Source organism: Passer montanus, unplaced genomic scaffold (genome assembly GCF_014805655.1).
Source record: "Passer montanus isolate IOZ18808 unplaced genomic scaffold, ASM1480565v1 scaffold16, whole genome shotgun sequence".
In the NCBI taxonomy this organism is placed as follows: domain Eukaryota; kingdom Metazoa; phylum Chordata; class Aves; order Passeriformes; family Passeridae; genus Passer; species Passer montanus.
Genome location: NW_024363160.1, coordinates 4914195 through 4924927, shown reverse-complemented (window position 1 = coordinate 4924927; position 10733 = coordinate 4914195).

The following is a 10733-nucleotide window of genomic DNA, read 5'->3' as shown; positions in this document are numbered from 1 at the left end:
GGTCCGGGGGCCGCTACCGCCCCTGGCCGCCGGCGCTCGGCGGAGCGCGGGGCCGCTGGGCGCCCCGCCCGCAGGGACAATGGCAGCCGCCCCGCTCCAGCCCTGCGCAGCGCTCGCGGGAGCCTCCTCCTCGGCACCCGAACCGGGGAGAAAGGGGAAGGGAAAAACAAAGTCCTTCGCCCTCGGAGGGAGAGACTTTGGCTGTGGCCCTTTGCTGTCCGCCCTTGGAGGAGCCCCGTTCCCAGGCGGGACCGGAGCAGTCAGCCCTCTTACGGCTTTCAGTGGCCCATATTCACGAAAACAGGGAAGCGAGGCGGGGGGATACAGTCTTATTTCCTTTCTTTGCCTCCGGAAAAAAAAAAAAAAAAGACACGCATGCTGAAAATCGTGTCAGCTGTATCTCACTCATGGGAACAAGAGGATTGAGATACAGGCTTTCCCTAGATTGGAGGAGTGAATACATGAGTTAAAATTTGTTAAGGGCGGGAGGGCGATTGTTAAACATTGCCCTTTAGTTCAAGAAGCAATCCGTGATGCAGAAATCCTATCTTACAAGAAAAGCTTTACGTTTTCACACGTTTCGATAATGGCGAGTTGTACTTCACACTGCAACAGTCGTTATTTTTGACATTTTGTAGCCTGCATGTGCAGCCCCAAGTTGTTCTGTAGCTATCTGCAGATTATATATTGTTTCTGGTGGTGTAGCTAACTCTGCTTGCAATTAGGCTCGTCCTATATTTTTTTGGTCATAAGCCTTGTTTTTCAGATGGTTACATTTTGCCCTGCTGTGCTGCATAAAATTTCCCATACTTGTCTGACTTCATTTTTTTAAGCTGTTTTCTTGCATTGGGCAAAAATAGTTCAATTGTTTCTCCAAACAAGTTAAAGGAAAACTCTTTCCCACTCTCCTCCCCCATGTTAAAGAAAGAAGCCTTTGCAATCAACCAGCTGAAAACTAGCAATATTTTCTTCTTCTACTGAGAGAACTCAAAAATGGAAGGGATGGCCATCAGAAATCTATTTGAATTTAGTCCCATTAGAGATGGGGATGGAGGGATTGTTATTCCTACATGCTCAATTGGAGCTTTGATGTGATAGTAACCAAAGATCCAATCCACATTGATGCCACTGTTTTAGCTGGAGTACTTTTGACATCATCTTCAGAAGACAAGGCTCCAGCACCAGGCTACAGCACCTGGAGAGGGCAACCGTTCTGAATGGCCCTCCCCATCAGTTGTATTTGGCAGAGAAATTACTTAGACTTCAGGAAGCTCTTCCACCCTGCCCATACACAGGCAGGCAAAAAAGAACAGAATATTACCTTGAAATAACATAGCAAGTAAGAGTAGCTTGCCTTTGAGGGGGAAAATTTTTAAAAAACAAACAAAACAAAAAAACCCCAAAACAATAACAACAACAAAAAAACCACCCAGAAAAATAAAAAAAGGTTAAAAAGTCCTGAAGAGACAGAACTTTTCCTCTGATCTCATTTGTCATATCTGTGCAAATCTCTGTAGCAAATAAGCTAACAGTTAGATAGGCAATAATCTCATTTACCACACAGTTGTGATTCATTCTCCGATGCAAAGTGAAACAGTGGTTCAGTGGGGGAAAAGAAAGAGAAAGATATGTCTTTAATTTTGTGACCATAAACTGTCCAATTTAGAATTGCACAGATAATTTTAACTCCAGCATTTCCTATTTAGGAAAGCTTGATTTTTATTTTTTTTCTGACATCTAACTTTCTTTAACATAATCAAAAATCTTTATTAAACTAATACCGAAATCCACCAGGAAAAGCAAGGAAGATATTTAACTTGCTGTGGTAGGAGCATAAAAGACAGCTCATATAACATGAAGTTTATAGCCTCAACGTGAACAAAAAGCCCTGGCTCCTATGTGGCTGAATTTCCTAGTCAAACTGTGTGGGAGAGGAGATTTAACTACACACATCTGCCCAGAACCACTGAAATTTGTTACAATCTTCTAACTCGTAAGCAAATACATTTTGTCATCTAAGGCCAAAACCCAAAGCCCTGGTTACAAGAGTCATTGTATGCAAAGCCCAGTAATTATGTAATTCCTCACTGCTATTCTTTAAAGGGAAGGGACCATCTTGCAGATGGGAAATTGATTTCATAAACACACTTCAGTGCAGATTTTATTCAGCATTACAGCTCTTCTCTGAAACTTCTCCAATGTCACCATTGCTGCATTGTGCTGACTAGAGCTGGGCTTAGTTTTTCAGCAAAAACTTCATCCATTCTAAACAAGAGTAATACAAATTTCCTGTCTTCTCTTGTATTCACTTTCCTCCCCTTCATTCTTCTGCTTGCTATTTTGTTCACAACTTCACTTTATGCATTCATTTGATTCACTGTGATTTGCAAACCTTTCCTGGTGTGAAAATTAGCATTGAGAGAAGTTTTTAATTATTTTGAATTTTCAGTGAGATTTGGTTGAATTTCTTTCATATTTTTTCCCCTAAATTAACAGAAAAAAATGCAAAATCTGAATGCAACCATGTTTTCCCAGTCAGTACAGTCATATATTGTCAATGTTATTTTTTATTACCTTTTCTACATACCATATTTCTTTAAAAATTGGTGCACAGAATAAAACTATCACTTGCAGGTGTGTTTCTAACTGGTTTTCAAATAAGTAAAGTTATTTTTCCATAAGGTGAAAGGTTATTACCAAATTGTTGGTAGTTTATGAACTTGGTAGGCCATTCAGGTATGGCTGCTGTCTCATAAAGCTCTACCTGCAGCTTATATGCATAAGGAAGAATGGTTTATGTGCACCTGCTGACATCAGGGCTACATATAACGCAGCTGTTGGTGCACAAAGCCCTTTTGCATGAGCAGCTGCATTTACTCTGTAGAATCACTTTGCCCACCTTTTTATGAAATTGAATCCCCACTTATTCACTAAACTTCCCAAATGGATTTAAATATGGTCTTTATGAAACCAATAAGATTTTTGTTGACACAGTATATACCTAACTCAAACCCACCAAAAAAAAAATTAAAAAATTAAAACTGTGTAAAAATACTCCACTATCTTAATCTTCTTCAAGATTCAGGGAACCTGTTGAGGTCTTCTGGGTGAAGCCTCATCTCCAAGTGGGGCCAGTTTTGAAGTTTTGCCAGGTTTTCCACAGTCATTACCAGATGATTTTTACTGTATCTTCGGCCTCTTTGTACTACCCATTCCGCAGTTTGAACACACTTGTGAGTTGTATTTGGTTTTTTCCCCATGATGTCTAATTGGTCTGTTCCAGCTTATGCCTGTTGCTTCCCACAATGAAAAGGTTACTGTGGACTTTCTAGAAGGCTCCATCTTCTCTACATGTGCCCATTAAGAAGCTGAAGAGAACATTAAAATTTACACCAACCTTTTCTTCTTCAGACTAACGGCCTGACCACCTCGATTTCTTCTTGTACATCATGTGCTCCAGCACCCTCACCCTCATGGTGGCCCTCCTCTGGACTTTCTTTTTTATGTCTGTGTCTTTCCCACACTGGGTAGCTCAAAACTGATCTCAGTTTTCCAGATGTGGTCTCACTCCATGGATGGGAGTAGTCACTTTTCTCAACCTGCTGAGAACATATTCCTTTCCATAATATTCCATATTCCTTTCCCATGGCAGCCCAGGATGCTGTTGACCTTCTGTGTTGCAAAGTCACTGCTGACTTACTTGTTGCTCACCAGGACTTCCAAATTTCTCTTTGAAAATCCTTTCCTATTGCTTTAGCCTCCAGATGGCTATTCTGTGCCAGATGCAGGACGCTGCTCTGTCACTCATTGGACTTTGTGAGGTTCCTGCCAGCCCATTTCTCCAGTGTGCTAAGGTTGTCCAGAGCACTGATCGCTATCTCCCACTTTGCTGTGATTTGCTTTTCATCTCATCCCTGAAGTCAGTGACTGTGTTACACAGGAACAGTCACCACAGTATCCACGCCTGAAGTACATTGGCCACCAGCAGGACCTGCTCCTGCTGATGGCAGCCTTTGAGACCAGTGGTGCAGCCAGCGTTCCACCTCATCTTCTACTTAGCCTTGTTCATACCTCTCCAACGTGGTTAAAGGAGGTCTTGTGGTCGATATTGTCTAAAGCTTTGTTATAGTCAAGATAAACGACATAAGCTGCTCTCCACTCCTCCACATATTCACTTATCTCAATGTGACAAACCAGTCACATTGGTCGGGCAGAATTTGCCTTTTGTAAACCCTTGCAAAGAGAGAAATGGATACACTAACTTGCTGCCTGCCCCCAGGCACCTTACTGCCTTTCACACACCTGGGGAAGGTGTCCAGGAGGATTTACTACTTAATCCTCCCACAGTCTGAGGTCAGGCTGGCTGGCTTGTAGTTTCTTGGATCTCCTTCCTACAAGATGGACTTGACATTTGCCTTTTTCCACCTTCTGCAGTCACCACTACCTTTCCTCACTACACCACCACACACTCCCCTGGCATGACACACACACCCTATAGTTCCTACAATTAAGGTGACCATCTGACCTCCATTCATATCTCCAAACTATTGCTGATTATCCTGCTTCCATTAGCCCCTTACCACAATCTGCCCTTTCAAAATAATACAGTGACTTACATGGCTTCCTTTAAAGCATCTGGGATCTGGCTCAGGTTCTTCAAGGACACTTTGGATTTATCATGATTTGATACAGTGCTACAACAACCTCATTAAGAGCATGCAGTGAAGAGCACATCCTATGCATATAGTGCTTATATAGCTAGAAATTTTTTTTCCTACAAAAACTTTAGAGATAAATATATAATTATATATATAATATATAAACATTATATATAAATATATAATGTTTTTGCATCTCAAATAACAAGCTCCTAACTAAAAAAGTGATTACTTAAACATTTTGTTGTATGTTTATGCCTTATTAATTCAACAATCTGCTTTACTGCCATTTTTTAAAAAATAAAATAATCTTGAAAAGTGTAATATATTTTTAATACAAAAAATCAATCAAGATAAATTTTATCAAATAAAATGTCTTGAAGAAAGTTATAAATGTGCAGGCTAAGAATAAGAATTTAATCAATATTTGTTCAAATGTTTTATACTGTAATAGAAGACTCATTTTACTTATGCTACTTTGGTAAACAATTCATGCTAAGAAAAAATAATATTCAGCTGAAGGAATTACACCTGCAGAACTAAAGCACAACTGCTATAATTTTACCTGAAGTGTATTTATTTGTCTCATACTGTAATGTCATAGCAAAACCCTTGCCTTGCCTTGCTGGATTCACCTCCATTTACCTAGCCCTGTTGTTTCTTTACTTTCCTTCAGCTATGTATAATTGTGACCACATGAAGTACTGGATCAGACAAGCAAAACCTGCATCTAAAGCTCTTCTTGTACACTGTGAGGGATCTTCTGAGCAGGTGACACCAAATTCCAACCCTGAGAAGAGGGATAGTGCCTGCTGGATACCCTTTGAGTCCTGGACCCAGTGCCTGGGGATCTCCAGAGATCCTTCCCAGCCTCAGGAATTCTGTGCCTCTGTGATATTTTTGTGGGAAACAGTTCTTTATGCTATTCTACTTTATTTTGCACTGCTCTCTAACTTCTTCAATTTCTTCAATTGTTCTTTTTTTTAACCATCTTTTTTGTTTTCCTTTTGCCCTTATTTTCTCTTTTATCTTTGTTTTTGCTAGTCTTTTATTCTCAGTCTCTCCCATATTCTCATCCTGCACATGTGTTCAACAATAGTTATGCTGTGACATATTCTGTGTATTCATGCAGTCTATTAAAGAAGACATTGCCATCCCTCCTACTGAGGATTAAAAAAGCCCAGCTCACCCCTGTACTCTGCCTTTAACCAAAATGGTAAACAGTCCTCAAACAGACACATTAAGGGGCAAAACTGAGCTATCTATAAGAAATAGAGATAGAAGTGTTTCATTATGGTTTTGCTGGTTAAAGAGCAGTGTTGTCTTCCCCTTGTAATTACATTGTTGAATATGTTAACTTACCTTTTGTTTAGAATTGTGCAATACTGTCTTCTTCCCTTGATTTCCTGCACTTGAATACACAAATTTTGTACCTTCACAAGATTTCCATATTGAAGAGCATTGCTGAGGAAGGGCATAATTAAAGGCCATCCCACCATCACCAAGTGGAGATGTACACATTAACAAGCTCCCTTTGTACTACTCTCTTTGGGATGTACTCTGAAAATTGATTCTAAGGCAGATTTATTAATTCATAATTAACAATTACTTCTCATTGTTGACCATATACATTAGAAAACCTTCCTCCTAAATAATGAGCGTGCAACCCTCAGTGACTCTACATCTTCTATGTTGAAAGTACTTTCTAAACTTACTGTTAAGATGATTACACCTTGAGTCCGATCAACCTCTGTTTACCACTGTCCACTTACTATGTAAATCTCAAGTTATGTACACATGTAAATTTACCAGCTCACGTAATTAGAGTCCAGGAGATAGAAAAAAAAATCAGAGTGGTAGTGAAGCATGTTTTTAACTGTCAAAAACAAAGCATGTCTGTACAAGCAACACATTTCATGCAGCAGACTTAAAATCTACCTCCCTCTTTTGCAGTTCCTACCTAATACCATTGTGAAAGAAATGAAATTAAGATGGAAGGATGACAGTGATTTAGTCACAGAACCAGTTAAATGACTTTCCAAACTGGAGGCCACAGATAGCTTTTTGATTTACAGATAGCACAGAAGCCTGATCTTAGAAACTTTTAACTGAAGTAAATAAAGTCCAGAAAGCACAAAGTAAATTTAAAGAGTCTGGCTTCACTTCAAGAGAGAGTTAAGAGTTTCAAGTTGTACTTCTGTAAATTCAGACAATCAGCTTCTTGCTCTATTTTTTTAAATCATTAGGGTTTTTTAAATTTTGTTTTTATTATTAAAACAATTACATTTTCATTAGAGCTTCCCAAACTCTAATGAAACCCTAGAATAAATAACCTAAACCCTAGAATAACAAAATTTTCATATGGAATTATTTTAATCTAACAAAATTAGAAAAAAAATATTGTCCCTGAGCTTTTTGAACTATGTGGTAGGGCAGAGGTTTTCCATTCCCTGAGACTATCTCCATTTCACCCTAATGACATAGCCTATGAAAACTCCTTGACATCAGTTTCGTCTGACTCACCAGAGGCATCAGGAATGGGGAGCAGTCATTCTTGAAGACTGAGCCAGAGAGTGCAAAGTGACCAGAACTGTTGAAGATTTCTCTAGTCAGTTTTGGACATTTGTCCTATTTCCCTGCACAGCTCCTTGGATTTACAGACTCTGGAGGTCTCCTCGAACTGCCTTCCCTACCTTAGCAGTGGATATTGTTGCCACGTGAACTTCTGTATGTAGGCCAAGATGACACATTGCTCACAATACAAAATTCTGTGGTTTCTTTCTCCTTTCTTGCACCAGGAGGAAAAGGTAACAGCACTGAACTTTAAATAATCACTGGTCATCAAAATTGTCACCTTACCAAAATGAGTCTCTGCTCCAGCTTCCATGCACACCCAAAGAGACAGCTCTATATCAGTAAAAGTTCACATTTCTGAAGTTGTAATTATACCATAATACAGTCTCACCTCTGTTTTTTTCTAGACAGAGGTTTTGGTTTTACTACACATGCCTGTTATCCATTGGCTCATCAGGAAATAGTGAAGTTAGCAAAAGCCAGGGCTGAAGAAGAGAGAGGCTGCAATTGTAGTTATCTTGATATTTTTCTTGTGCTGTCACACTGCAGCCATTTTACCTTTAAGTCCTCAAATACATTTGTAATAATTATGACAATGTTTAAAAATATTAGACAGTAAAGCTGTTTCATTTAAAAAATGGAAGAGGAAAGGGAATAAAAGTGAAATGGATACACTAACTGAAGGCTCCTATGTGCAGTAAAAAAAACATGCTTGACTAGGTGCTTGAAAGATGATGCAAATGTACCGAATGGTTTGGAAAAGCACAATTTGTAATCATGTGTGTACTTACACACAACTTAACCAACTCAGCCTTACCATTGTGTGGTGAGTCCAACCTGACAGCGAAGGTAATGGGCTCTGTCAATAGCTCTGCTTGCACTCTTTAAATCAACAAGTGTTTTGCAAGAGCCACTGTAGCCGTAAGGTTTCGAAGAGAAGCGATGTAAAGCTATTCCTCCTCCCCCACCCTTGCAGTCCTTTCTGCTCTGTCCCTCTCTGAAGGCTGGTTACAGCCTAAGCTTTCCCCTACTCGTTTTGATGCTTACACCTAAGAAAGATCCTGCGTTACACAATTCAAGTATATTTGATGAGATGCTTATAAATACTGTGCTTGCTGAGATGTGGGCTTCCAGAACAAATTGTCCTTTGTGCTCTCCTCTACTAAGTCTCAACCATATGTTTAGCAAATGGAAAAAAAAAAAAAGCCCTATGAAGGACAGACCAAGCTGAGACAAAGGTGTTCATCAGAGAGAACCAAAGTATTAAGAGGAATTTAATTTTTTTATAGAAAACTATCACATTCCCTCTTAGTTTAAATATAGCTGTGTTGGTTAAATATATAACCTGAATCCAGAAAAAAAAATGTAACAACAAGATCGTGAGGCTGAAAGAGGTCAGGAGGCCATCTGTGTCCACCCCCTCCTTTAAGACAGGATGATCAACACCTGTCTCATTCCTAATGGATCGGTCTAACCTGTTCTTAATGACCTGTAATGAAGACATCTCAGCCTCCCAGGCAACTGTATTGCTTTAAACTTCTCCCCATAAGTTTTTCTAGTGCTTAAACAGGGTTTCTTTTGCTGCAGTTTAGCTCTTTATCTTATCCTCAAATCTACCACAGATATGGAGATTTTTTTTCCCCTCTCTCTTTGCTGTTGTCACCCTTAAGCAGAGTTACAGCAGTGTTTCTCTTCAGTCTCTTGCTATCCTGAGCAAACCCAGTTCCTTCCCACTCTCCTTTCAGGGCGCCTCTTGCTGGTCCCTGCTCACTCAAGCCACTGTGGGGTTTCTGCTGTTGGTACAGAGAAAGGAATTCCTTTTAGATACTGAGCATACTGTTTAGTTTGAGGCCTTACTGATGCTGGAAGCATTAATTTGCCATTGCCATAATTCGGCATAAAAGCTGTATGTCACTTTCCATATCCCAATAATTGTTCTATTTCTCCCCCACCCCTCCAACAATATGGCATTGCTCACTGTTGTTCAGAGATCAGATCTACCATCCTAACTTTAGGATTCCTCAAATTTTAAAATGCAGTTTAGTACATTATTGCGTGCATTGCATTGATGTAAAGACATACACCACTTCAGATGATCTTTCCCAGCCATTACTTAAACAAAAATTGCAGAAAAAAATCTAACACAGCTATTTAGCGCACAAATATTTGTACATATTGGCAAAATCAAGATTCTAAATCAAAGCATAATAAACAAATAGCACCACTAGTGCTTTGTGAGCAAATCTGCCTAAATTTTTCAAACACAATGGCTCAAGCATTATTTTCTGTGCTGCCTGTATTTCTACAAATCAGGATCGAGAATATCAGAGAACCATCAGGAAACTACAGAAAAGGCTCAGTAACACCTCATTACAGTCTTAAGACAAACATTCTGATATGTAGAAAAAAAATCCAAACCTTCTAGGGTACTACATATGTTTATAAAACTGAAATGGTCACATTCGCTTAGGTATTCTGTTCACAGCTATGTATTTTTCTAAACAGGTCACACAACTCTAGGTTTAAACACAGGGCACCACACTTCTGCTGTAGCAGTGATTATCTCTTGAACACAATCCCATTTTGCTAAGGACTGTACAAGTTTATTGCAAAAAGATTTTCCTTGGCCAAACACTGCAAGCTAAATACCAGATAAGGAGTGGGTGGACTGTGGGGGAAAAAAAATCAACATAAAAACCCCAAACAAAAAAAAACCCCCACCACCCCAACCCAACCTACAAGCGGCATCCTCACCCTCCACCTAGAGAGTGGAGTTAAAGGGAACAATGAAACTCTGGCCAAGCACAGGGTTCGGTATGATAGAGAGCTGTCCTACTCCAGCTGCTAAACTGTCGTTGAGTCACTTGGTAGAAACTAGAGCAGGGTAAACAATGCAACAATTCAAAAAATTCAGGAGACACCCTTAGTTAAGTGATTTGGCAAATATATTTAGCTTTGCTGGGGATACTCACTGAGACTACTTACGTGCCTAAGCACCTTGCTAATCAGGAGGCTATTTAAGCTATTTGGAGTCAGAAACTGAAATGTGTTTGTTTGAAGCTAGTGGGCCTGGTTTTAGCTGGTTCTTGGAAGGATATAATGCATAGTAAAATATGCGTTCCAAACATGCATTTAGTTGAATTTATTTGCTACCGATGTATTTTTTAAGATTGTTTTTCATACTCCTTATTGTAGATCCATGTATTCCTTTTTTCCTGTTAAAATGATACAATTTTTTAAAAAAATCAATCCGACACTTCACTATTCATTAAACACTTATAATTTTGAGACAAAGCCTGTCTGCAAGTGGAAAAAAAAGATTTTTTCTGATATTACTTAAATCTCATCCCCTACTACTCTGATAAAATCTTTCATTTTCTTTGATTAACAGTCATAGAGGAAGAACCCTGAATTGTGACATGTAGAACAAGCTGTATTCAAGAAAAACAATTTATAATTGTGTATAACTTGTGTATAACTTGTGTATAACTTTGAATGTGT